The sequence below is a fragment of the Phyllobates terribilis genome, unplaced genomic scaffold, assembly GCF_046119375.1.
Source record: "Phyllobates terribilis strain yellow unplaced genomic scaffold, ASM4611937v1 Scaffold_11__3_contigs__length_659146591, whole genome shotgun sequence".
NCBI lineage: Eukaryota > Metazoa > Chordata > Amphibia > Anura > Dendrobatidae > Phyllobates > Phyllobates terribilis.
In genome coordinates, this window is record NW_027362771.1 from 602,522,247 (window position 1) to 602,535,373 (window position 13,127).

Sequence of the window (13,127 nt, forward strand, 5' to 3'; positions counted from 1 at the left end):
ACAAGGAGGAGGTGGAGTAATGTTTTGGGCTGGAATCATGGGGAGAGAGATTGTCGGCCCCTTTAGGATCCCTGAAGGCGCTAAAGATGAACTCCATAATGTATGTGGATTTTCTCAAACAGCACTTCCTGCCATGGTTCAAGAAGAAGAACCGTGTATTTCACAGCAAGATCATTTTTCTGCATGATAATGCACCATCTCATGCTGCACATAAAACATCTGCATCTCTGGCTGATATGGGCATAAAAGGGGACAAACTTATGGTGTGACCCCCATGCTCCCCTGACCTCTACCCCATTCAGATCCTTTGGAGCATCATGAAAAGGAGTGTCTATGATGGCGGGAGGCAGTTCACATCTAAGCAACAGCTCTGGGAGGGTATTCTGTCCTCATGCAAAACAATTGAAGCAGAAACCATCCAAAACCTGACAAATTCAATGGACGAGAGAGTTCAGAAGATCCTTTCGAACAAGGGGTCCTATGTGAAAATGTAACATCACCTAGAATAAAGTTTTGAGTTGAAAACTGTTTGATTTCAGTTTCTAATAACCTGCTAATGCTTATAATTTCAAAAATGACCATTTTTTTGGTCTTTATTAAAATGAAAAGGTTGATCGAAAAGTTTGGGGATCTAAGAGTGTGGCAACCCAGTAGTCATGATTACTTCGAATTCTGACAATATGAGGGTCATGCTGCAGGTAGTGCAGCAAGAAGGCACTTATATGTCTTGCGCATCTCGGAGCCCCAAAATTATTTTCCGGGCTAGATGCAGCTAAAAATTATTTTTAATTTTAAATCTGGTGGAGCTTATTATAGATGGCCTAATAGGATCAGTGCTGCACACTGCTACAAAGCCCAAATTATTTTCCAGTCAAGATACAGATAAACATCATTAGTAATTTGAAAGCTTAAAACGTTTGGTAGGGTGATTTTAACCAATCATCAAGCTTTTACTCTCCCCAGGATGACACAGGGGTAGAAAAGTCGTTTCGGATCCATGATTTGTTCATCTTTATGAACGTGAGTCTGTCTACATTATCAGTGGAGAGCCGCGTGCGCTTATCTGTCAGCACACCACCAGCAGCGCTGAACACACGTTCAGACAGAACGCTGGCTGCGGGGCATGACAAGATCTCCAAGGCGTAAGTGGCTAGCTCCGGCCATTTATCCAGATTGGAAGCCCAAAAAGAGCAAGGGTCCAGTGACACAGTCGTGGCTTCAATGTTTACTTGGAGATACTCCTGTACCATCGTCTCTAGGCGTTGACTATGTGTCAGACTTCTTGTCTCCTGTGGCCTTGCAAAGGATGGGCTAAAAAAGTGGTGAAATGATTCCGCAAAATTGATGTTACCAGCAGATACTGTGGTTCTGTTACGGTTTGAGTGCTGAACACTTGACGGTCCCACGGTTGGCAAGTTGGAACTGTGAGATTCACTACGTGCACCACTGGTATTTTGTGGAAAAGCACATGTAAGATTCTGCAACAGTCTCTGCTGATACTCCTGCATGCGTGCATCCCTTTCTATGGCAGGAATAATTTCTGCAAATTTACTTTTGTACCGGGGATCTAACAGTGTGGCAACCCAGTAGTCAGGATTATTTCTAATTCTCACAATTCGAGGGTCATGTTGCAGGTAGTGCAGCAAGAAGGCACTCATGTGTGTTGCGCATCCAGGAGCACCAAGTCCCTGTTGTGTTGGTGGCGAGGTAATAATCATGCTTCCTTCCTCTGTCCTCTCCCCCCAACCTCGCACAACAGAAATGTGATCAAGGTCTCCCTCATCTGATGAGTCTTCCATCAGTTCGTCCTCCACTTCTTCCTGGGCTCCTGCACCTTCCTCACTAGTTTGGCTGCTACCATGCGCCCTGGTAAAACGATCTCCCCCACCCTCACATGCCTGCCGCCTTGGTGCTGCCGACCTTCTGGACCTTGCAGATGTTAGCCCTTCCGCATACAACTCCTCCTCCTCTACTTCCTCCACCTCCTCTTGTGCCACCACCTGACTCCGAATTCTGTTTAACATGTGCTCCAGCATGTAAATCACCGGAATAGTCATGCTGATAATGGCATCGTCAGCACTAAACATCTTCGTCGCCATTTCAAAACTGTGCAGAAGGGTGCATAGGTCCCTGATCTGAGACCACTCCTCCAGCGTGATTTGCCCCACCTCTGAATCTCGTTGGCCCTGGCTATACGTCAGAACGTATTGCACCAGGGCTTGTCGGTGCTGCCACAGTCGCTGCAACATGTGCAGAGTTGAATTCCACCAGGTAGGCACATCGCATTTTAGCCGGTGAAGTGGCAGGCCCAACGACTTCTGTAGAGATGTAAGTCGCTGAGCTGCGGGATGCGAACGGCGGAAGTGAGCACACAGCGACCGTGCCCTCTGCAGAAGGCCATCTAGTCTGGGATAGTGGGCTAAAAATTGCTGGACAACCAGGTTCAACACGTGAGCCATACAAGGCACGTGTGTGACATTGCCCCGGCGAAGGGCCGCACCCAGGTTTGCAGCATTGTCGCACACGGCCTTCCCTGGTTTCAGGTCCAGTGGAGACAACCATTCATGAAATTGGTTCTCCAGAGCTGACCACAACTCCTCAGCTGTGTGACTCACATTTCCCAGACATTTCAATGTAAAAACCGCCTGATGACGTTGAGCCCTACTGCCAGCATAGTAAGGAGGTGTGCAGGATCCCTTCTGCGCAGTTAGAAAGCTTGTGGCATGACCAGACAGGCTTTGGGTGCAGGTGGAAGACCGAGAGGAGGTTGAGGAGGCAGAAGCAGTGGAGGAACTTTGACATAAAGAGGATTGACGCACAACTCGTGGGGACGGCAAGACTTGGACAGCAGCCCCTTGTCCTGCTGTCACAATAGTTACCCAGTGCCCAGTCAGCGACATGTAACGCCCCTGTCCATGCCTACTCGTCCAAGTGCCTGTGGTGAAATGCACCCTGTGACACACAGAGTTTCTCAAAGAAGCGGTGATGTTGTGTGCGACATGCTGGTGGAGCGCAGGCACACCTTTCTTTGAGAAGTAGTGCCGACTGGGCATCTGGTACTGGGGCACTGCGACGGACATAAGGTCTCGAAAATCCTCTGTGTCCACCAGGCGGAAAGGCAGCATTTCTGTAGCCAAGAGCTTGCAGATGGTGAAATTCAACCTCTTAGCTTTCTCATGGCTAGGAGGAAATGGTCTTTTACTTGTCCACATCTGAGGGACCGAGGGCTGGCTATTGTGCTTAGACGGGGTTGATAAGGGCGTCCCCGGCAAACTGCCGGTCTGTGAGGAAGATGCAGGCGGACATGTTAGGTTGCCTTCATCCAAAGGTGGTGCTATCGATGTCGGACAGCGCTCAACACCAGCTGGTGTTGCCACCTCCAAAGAAAATGATGACCTGCCAATCACGCTGGCTGTTGCGGGTAAAGAGGTGGCAGGTCTGCGCCCCAAAACAGGTGTGACTGCTGTCCCCCCAGTCACAGAGGATGAAGAGGCCGCGGATGCACAAGATATGGCAGACGGTGGTTGGCCCGGCCGGCTAGGCCGCATTGTAGCACACTGAGCTTCCCACTGCAACTTATGCTTCATGTCCATGTGCCGGTTCATGCATGAAGTACTCAAACTATGTATTTTTTGGCCTCTACTTAGCTTTTGCTGACAAATGTTACAGATAACACGAGTTGGGTCATCTTTATCGATCTGAAAAAATGCCCAGGCTATGCAAGGCTTAGCACCCATGCGACCTGAAGAGCCACCACGACTTGTGGTGAGAGGCAGAGTTGTGTTTGAGGATGCAGTTGTTGACGTGCTTCCAGTACTACGTCTCTGTCCAGGAAGGCGCAACCTGACCTCGTCGTCACTAGCATCTTCCTCCACCTCCTCTGCTGACCTCATCTCTTGGCTGACTGTGGGTTGACAGTAAGTGGGATCTCCGACCTCATCATCATCACCCTGTGCGTTATCACACCCGTCGTCCTCAGAGCCAACCTGTTCCTGCCCTGACAAAAAACTAAAGTTGTCGCTCCAATCAGGTATTTGAGTCTTATCATCGTCTTCCTCATTGTCTCCACCAACAGGAGTTACAGTTTGGGAATGAGGGTCTACATTATGGTCAGAACCTTCTGCGTCTGGTCCTGGATCCGACTCATAAAGATTCTGGGCATCAGTGCAGATCATTTCCTCGTCTGGATTCACAGAAGCGCTGGAGTCGACCTCTGATTCCCAGGCTATAGTATGAGTAAACAGCTCTGCAGACTCAACCATCTTTTCTACCTCATACTCAGACGGGCAGCTGGAGATTTGGGAGCTGTGAGGAAGCAAGTGCGATTTGGGTGACACCTTTGAGGACTGGAGTATTTGTGATGTTGAAGTTGATGTGGAGGAGAGCCCACTTAAAGGAGCACTTGATATCCGTTGAAGCACCTGCTGTTTTTGTGCCTCATCTGGAATTTGTAGCGATTGGCGTGGCCGTAAGAAAGGGATCTTATCACATTGTCCGCTAAAAGAAGTAGACATTTTAGTTTGGCTGGAAGATGGTCTTTCTTCTGCAGATGTTACTGTTGCTTTAACACCTACCCAACGGACACAACCTTTTTTCCCCTTCCCAACACGCCTATTCCCCTTTCCACCAGCAGCAGGCCTTTTTCCACTCATTTTGGTGGTTAACTAATTCACAACTCTGGAGTTGTTTGCACAAAAAAACAATGGATGGTAACCGAGCAGAGCTGAGTGGCCAAACTGTGGTATTAGGCCAAAACTATTGGCTGGGTTAGATGCAGAAAAAAATTATTTTGAATTTGCAACCTGATGGAGGTCAGTATAGATGGACTAATACAACAAGTCCCACACACAGCTAGAAGCCCAAATATTTTTTCAGAGGTACTGTAGATGCAGATAAAAAATAGTTTTAATTTGCAACCTGATGGAGGTCAGTATAGATGGACTAATAGAGAAAGTCCGACACACTACTAGAAGGCCAAATATTTTTTCAGAGGTAGATGCAGAAAAAACTATATTCAGTTTGCAACCTGATGGAGGTCAGTATAGATGGACTAATAGAACAAGTCCCACACACTGCTAGAAGCCCAAATATTTTTTTAGAGGTACTGTAGATGCAGATAAAAATTAGTTTTAATTTGCAACCTGATGGAGGTCAGTATAGATGGACTAATAGAGAAAGTCCGATACACTACTAGAAGGCCAAATATTTTTTCAGAGGTAGATGCAGAAAAAAATATATTCAGTTTGCAACCTGATGGAGGTCAGTATAGATGGATTAATAGAACAAGACCCACACACAGTTAGAAGCCCAATATTTTTTCAGAGGTAGATGCAGAAAAAAATATATTCAGTTTGCAACCTGATGGAGGTCAGTATAGATGGACTAATAGAACAAGTCCCACACACTGCTAGAAGCCCAAATATTTTTTCAGAGGTACTGTAGATGCAGATAAAAATTAGTTTTAATTTGCAACCTGATGGAGGTCAGTATAGATGGACTAATAGAGAAAGTCCGACACACTACTAGAAGGCCAAATATTTTTTCAGAGCTAGATGTAGAAAAAAATTATATTCAGTTTGCAACCTGATGGAGGTCAGTATAGATGGACTAATAGAGAAAGTCCGACACACTACTAGAAGGCCAAATATTTTTTCAGAGGTAGATGCAGAAAAAAATATATTCAGTTTGGAACCTGATGGAGGTCAGTATAGATGGACTAATAGAACAAGTCCCACACACTGCTAGAAGCCCAAATATTTTTTCAGAGGTACTGTAGATGCAGATAAAAATTAGTTTTAATTTGCAACCTGATGGAGGTCAGTATAGATGGACTAATAGAGAAAGTCCGACACACTACTAGAAGGCCAAATATTTTTTCAGAGGTAGATGCAGAAAAAAATATATTCAGTTTGCAACCTGATGGAGGTCAGTATAGATGGATTAATAGAACAAGACCCACACACAGCTAGAAGCCCAATATTTTTTCAGAGGTAGATGCAGAAAAAAATATATTCAGTTTGCAACCTGATGGAGGTCAGTATAGATGGACTAATAGAGAAAGTCCGACACACTACTAGAAGGCCAAATATTTTTTCAGAGGTAGATGCAGAAAAAAATATATTCAGTTTGCAACCTGATGGAGGTCAGTATAGATGGATTAATAGAACAAGACCCACACACAGCTAGAAGCCCAATATTTTTTCAGAGGTAGATGCAGAAAAAACTATATTCAGTTTGCAACCTGATGGAGGTCAGTATAGATGGACTAATAGAACAAGTCCCACACACTGCTAGAAGCCCAAATATTTTTTCAGAGGTACTGTAGATGCAGATAAAAATTAGTTTTAATTTGCAACCTGATGGAGGTCAGTATAGATGGACTAATAGAGAAAGTCCGACACACTACTAGAAGGCCAAATATTTTTTCAGAGCTAGATGCAGAAAAAAATTATATTCAGTTTGCAACCTGATGGAGGTCAGTATAGATGGACTAATAGAGAAAGTCCGACACACTACTAGAAGGCCAAATATTTTTTCAGAGGTAGATGCAGAAAAAAATATATTCAGTTTGCAACCTGATGGAGGTCAGTATAGATGGACTAATACAACAAGTCCCGCACACAGCTAGAAGCCCAAATATTTTTTCAGAGGTACTGTAGATGCAGATAAAAATTATTTTTAATTTGCAACCTGATGGAGGTCAGTATAGATGGACTAATAGAGAAAGTCCGACACACTACTAGAAGGCCAAATATTTTTTCAGAGCTAGATGCAGAAAAAAATTATATTCAGTTTGCAACCTGATGGAGGTCAGTATAGATGGATTAATAGAACAAGACCCACACACAGCTAGAAGCCCAATATTTTTTCAGAGGTAGATGCAGAAAAAAATATATTCAGTTTGCAACCTGATGGAGGTCAGTATAGATGGACTAATAGAACAAGTCCCACACACTGCTAGAAGCCCAAATATTTTTTCAGAGGTAATGTAGATGCAGATAAAAATTTGTTTTAATTTGCAACCTGATGGAGGTCAGTATAGATGGACTAATAGAATGATGCTATGCCCAAAAGATTTTACTTCACTAGGTGCAGTAAAAAAATTGGTATTCTATACACAGGTGGTATATCTTGCAACACAGATAGGCTACTCCACTGACTAACACACTCTGCAATAGGCCAAAAAGGATTAGCTTTGCTAGTTACAGACAAATGCTGTGAAAAAAACTTGCACAGCACTGGCACAGACCTGCCTGGCAAAAACTGATAGTAATTCATGTAACCTAGTCCTGAAAAGGACTCCAATTACAATTAGTCTTTACTCCCACAACCTATCTATTTAAGAGCACAGACCTCCCTGATAAAAGTCGTAGGAAATGCTGTAACCTAGTCCTTAAAAGGACTGCAATCACAACTATTCCCTACTCCAAAGCTATCTGTATATTTGTGCGAAAATTGGCTTGAAATTAACAAGGTATAGCGCACACAGCAACAGCGGTGCCGTCTAACACGTAGCTGCAGCAGTGAGAAAATGGTGGCGACGGGGAAAATGACTTGGTCTTATAGGGCAAGGACATGTGACATACACTGCCAATGACACATGCCCTTGCTTGTGTGAAAAAAAGCACTTCGCTCCGTGTGTGCGCTGCTGATAGGCTGACAGATTGCACCTCCCCACTGTAAATGCGGGAAAGAGAAAAAAAAATGGAGATCTTCATTGTTCCTGCAGAGATCCATCCCCTGCCCCTCCCCCCACCCCGCTGTACACTCAAACTGCGTATTAACATTAATTTTCATCATTACTGAGAAAAAATCCAGTTATGATTTTGGTGCACGAACAGTTATCGAACACAACCTCGAACAGCCGAATTTTTCTCAAATTGTTCGTGTTCGCCGAACGGCTCGAACACCGCCCAAAACAGCTCGAATTTGAGATTGGCGAACAGTTCGAGTAGAACAACGCTCATCTCTACTAACAAGTCATGTCAGACTAACTTAATTTCCTTCTATGACAGAATCACTGACTGGGTGGATCAGGGAAATGCTGTAGATATAGTATATCTTGACTTCAGCAAAGCATTTGACAAAGTATCTCACACCATCCTTATTGAAAAAATGACCAAGTATGCAATGGACCAGGCAACTGTTAGGTGGATTCATAACTGGCTTAGTGATCGGACTCAAAGGGTGGTTGTAAATGGCTTCACATCCAGCTGGATGAATGTCTCAAGTGGGGTACCACAGGGCTCCGTCCTGGGACCTTTATTGTTCAACATCTTTATCAATGATTTAGATGAAGGAATTGAGGGTAAACTGATTAAATTTGCTGATGACACAAAGCTAGGAGGGATAGCTAATACTAGAGAAGAGAGAGAGAGGATTCAAAAAGACCTAAATAAACTGGAGCAGTGGGCAGCAACCAACAGAATGGTTTTTAACAGGGAAAAATGCAAAGTACTACATCTGGGCAATAAAAATGAAAAAAGCATATACAGAATGGGAGGAATAGAGCTAAGCAACAGTACATGTGAAAAAGACTTAGGTATACTAATAGATCATAACTGAACATGAGTCAACAGTGTGATGCAGCAGCAAAAAAGGCAAATACAATTCTGGGATGTATTAACAGAAGCATACAGTCTAGATCACGTGAAGTCATTATCGGTCTGTACTCCTCTTTGGTCAGACCTCATCTGGAATACTGTGTACAGTTTTGGGCACCACATTTTAAAAAAGACATAGACAAACTGGAGCAAGTTCAGAGAAGAGCGACCAGAATGGTGACTGGTCTGCAAACCATGTCCTATGAGGAACGGTTGCAGGATTTGGGAATGATTAGCTTGCAAAAAAGAAGACCGAGAGGAGACTTAATAGCTGTCTACAAATATGTCAAGGGCTGTCACATTGTAGAAGGATCATCTTTATTCTCATTTGCACAAGGAAAGACTAGAAGCAATGGGATGAAACTAAATGGGAGGAGACACAGATTAGATATTAGAAAAAACTTTTTGACAGTTAGGGTGATTAATGAGTGGAACAGCCTGCCATGAGAGGTGGTGAGTTCCCCTTCAATGGACGTCTTCAAACAGAGGCTGGACAGACATCTGTCTGAGATGATCTAGTGAATCCTGCTTTGAGCAGGGGGTTGGACCAGATTACCCAGGAGGTCCCTTCCAACTCTACCATTCTATGATTCTATGATTCTATGATTTGAACACGCAACCTTCTGATATGGAGTCAGACGCGCTACAGTTGCACCTTGAGGTCATATGAAAAGTAACTTTCCGCCCATAATATAACTCACGTGAAAAGTGCATGAAGAAATCGTGGCACACCTTCTCGAAATTTTCTACTTTTACTCACAGATTGAAAAAGACATAAACAAGGATGAATGAACATCTTGATATTGTTAATGCACGGTTTTCCAGTTTAAAATTCAGAGTCTAGTAAAGAACCCTTTTTTCTTATGAATTCAAAGACGACAATGCTATGATCAAAGTGAAAAGAGATCCCAACGTGCCTTAAATATTCAATGTTTTGATTTCGCTTCCCTATCATTTTTCTCATCAAATAATTGTTTATAAGATATTAATCTATAACATTCAACTAAAAGACACTTTTTCAGACACTGTGCTGACAGATAGCAACACAGCTTCAATTTTAATCCAGACATGGGTTAAGTTATGAAAAAGTTATTTGACCCCGACGTGATTTGAACACACAACCTTCTGATCTGGAGTCAGACGCACTACCGTTGCACCACGAGGTCATACACAAAGTAACTTTCCACCCATAATATAACTCACTTAAAAAGTGCATGAAGCAATCGTGGCACACCTTCTCGAAATTTGCTACTTTTACTTACAGACTGAAAAAGACATAAACAAGGACGAATGAACATCTTGATATTGGGAATGCAGGGTTTTCCAGTTTAAAATTTAGAATCTAGTAAAGAACCCTTTTTTCTTATGTATTCAAAGATGACAATGCTATGATCAAAGTGAAAGGAGATCCCTACGTGCCTTAAATATTCAACGTTTTAATTTTGTTTCCCGATGATTTTTCTCATCAAAGTATTGTTGATAATATATTAATCTATATCATTTAACTGAAAGACTCTTTTTTAGACACTGCGCTGACTGATAGCCACATAGATCCCAATTTCAGTTTTAATCCAGACATGGGTTAAGTTTTGAAAATTTTTTTTGACCTTGACATAATTTGAACACACAACCTTCTGACCTGGAGCCAGATGAGCTACCATTGCGCCACGACATCATATGATAAGAAACGTTCTGCCCATAATTCACATGAAAAGTGCATGAAGAAATCATGGCACAACTTCTCGAAATTTGCTACTTTTACTTACAGACTAGTGTTGAGCCACACCCGTAGTGTTCAAGTTCGGTTCGGTTCGTCGAACACCAGTGTGTTCGTCGAACTGTTCGTCGAACACCTTCGAACACCGTTAAAACCAATGGCAGGCAAACAAAAACACATAGAAACACATAGAAAACACCTTCAAAGGTGTCCAAAAGCTGACAAACTGCTCAGAAGACACAACTAACACATGGAAAAGTGACAAGTACATATAGTCATGCGAAAAGAAAAGAGGTGGAGGAGTAAAAGGAGGGGGAGACACAGATATAGGCATGTCATGCCCTTCAAAAATCCAAAAAGTGAGAAGCCGAAACGTTCAGTCCGCTCCTGCCCGTGCCACCTCCATGTCGCTGGGTTTGTGCCAGAGCCGCGGTGAACCCTGACGGCCAGCCCCCCTCTCCCAATACTGGTGCCTGTCTGCTGGTGGGTCGAGCAAGCCCCCCTGTGGTGGAGGCAGCTCTAAGCTTTTTAATTTAAATTGTCTCTCTAATTTGAATGAATACACTTTAAATCCATTTACAAGGATCTATTGGAGGGCAAGTCTCATGCCAGCAGCCGTGTAATTCCAGCTCCAGTATCGTCCACTAAAGCTGCTGCAGTTAAAAAGCTTTTATAAGGATCGAGCTCGGCTGTCCACTGCAAGGCATCATACTGCCAGTCCCAGCCCCTATGCCTTGGGGTGCCTCCTGATGCTCTTCACTGAGTATCCCGTGGTCCCGAAGCATTTCCTTTGAAAAAATTAAGTGTCCAAACTACAGGTGGTGTAGCTTGCTTAACAGCCGGGATAATCCGCTGACTAGCAGACACTGCTACTAGGCACAAAGTATTTCCTGGGCTAGATGCAGTTAAAAATTTCTAATTAGATACTCTCGTTGGATGCTGAGAAAGCATTCCATAGAGTCTCCTGGCACGCCATATATGATTCTCTTAAAATGCTTGGGGTAGGGCTCGGTTGCTACAGAGGTATTGCACCTCACCCAGAGGTGTGATATCTCACTCTCAGGTAAGGATGGAGTGTGGATCAGGACCCGACACCTGCATGCATTACACCACATTGCCGTGGGGCAGGGTGACCAATATGCCTCTGAGATGGGCACGACAGTCCCTGTCCCTGGCTGGAGTGGGGGGAGGGAACACTGAGGAAGGGGAACCCTGTAGTGCAGGAGCAGGGAGGAAGCAGTTCCTGGGTGCATTGAGAAGGGAGTATAAAAGGTGGGCACCATCTTAGTTCAGTGCAGAGAAGTCTGAGCAGAAGTGGCAGGGAGCAGGGGCTCTGCATGAGCTCTGCTCCGGAGGCGGGCCTAGTAACAGAGGCCCAGGCCTGGAAGAGGGAGAAGGAAGGAAGAGGAGCGGAGAAGGCTCCAGGAACGAGGAATGAAGGGATCCCAGGGGTGCGGACGGGCGAGTTGCCACCGCACGCCCGAATCCACCTGCGTGGAGGGGTCAGGCCAAAGGGGGAGACCGGTCCCCGAAACTAGTGGAGGCAGGAAACGACCCTCAGCTAGAAACCGGAGGCTGTGACATTTTATGTGGCGCAGCCCCTCGCTACACCCGCTAGGAAGGCACCACATAGGGTCAGGGAAACTGGCGCCAAGTTTACCAAGAGGAGGCCTGAGGCAGCCAGACAGAAGGGTTGGTAAGAAAGGCCAGACAAAGGACAGACAAAGGGGGTCCTGTGAAGCGCTCCAAAGTTATCTGGGAATTGTCTGAGCCCCTCACCTGGTGAGCACAGTACGACGTGGGCAGCCGTTACCTGCAGACGTGGTCTGGATAATAAGAACTGTGAGTAAAGGCCCTGGACTGCATCACTGACTCCGTGTCATTACTGCTGCTGCCCTGCACCATCACCCCCATCCTCTGCATACACTGCCCTGAGGCTATACTCCTCCCGTGGGGAGTTATGCTACGCTCTGCTGCACCCACAACACCAGCCTCAGCGGTCTGCCCTGCAGCGGCGGTTCACTCTGACCGCAATCCACGGGTGGCGTAGTTGGACATTTAAACATCAAAACCACATAAATAGTTCCGCCACTGGTTTGACCACCCTGAGCCACGGAACCAGGTCGCCGCCACGAAGACTACAACCACCAGCATCCACCAAAAAGGGTCCGGCTCCGGGTGTCCCAAGGCCCAGTGGGTGCATCAGAACATTTTCATCACCTTTCACAATCACCAATGGGACAAGGCAGGGATGTCCTCTGTCCCCTCTCTTATACATCCTAGTGACGGAGCACCTGCTCTCATCAATTCGCCATAACCCCAATATTAGGTGGATTGAGGTGGGAGGCACCGAGTACAAGTGCTCTCTATTTGCTGATGATGTCCTAGTATATATCACTCAATCACATATATCCATCCATGCTGTTATGGCTGAAATAGATCACTTTGTTACATGGTCAAATTTTAAAATCAATGCAGCGAAGTCTGAGGCCCGCGATGTCTCCCTCCCCAAATCCATATAGGATTCCATCCAGTCCAACTTTCCCTTTGCCTGGCCCTCACAGGGTATCAAATACTTAGGAATTCCTATTCATAGAGACCTCTCCCATCTATGTTATCTTAATTTTGGGCCCTTTATTGAACAACTCCATACAGACCACGGTTGGCAAGTTAGAACTGTAAGATTCACTATGTGAACCACTGGTGTTTTGTGGAAAAGCACATGTACACTGTGTTCCAAATTATTATGCAAAAAGTGTTTAGGAGTGATAAGGGAAGAATTTGTTTGTTTGTCAGTTAAACTCATT

General features: G+C 44.8%; 1 non-coding gene across 1 annotated transcript; it reads right to left on the reverse strand.

Moving 5' to 3' along the window:
* Positions 1–9,697: 9,697 nt before the first annotated feature.
* Positions 9,698–9,769, reverse strand: TRNAW-CCA (transfer RNA tryptophan (anticodon CCA)). The gene has a single exon. It is a non-coding gene; the product is annotated as a tRNA-Trp (tRNA).
* Positions 9,770–13,127: the final 3,358 nt, after the last annotated feature.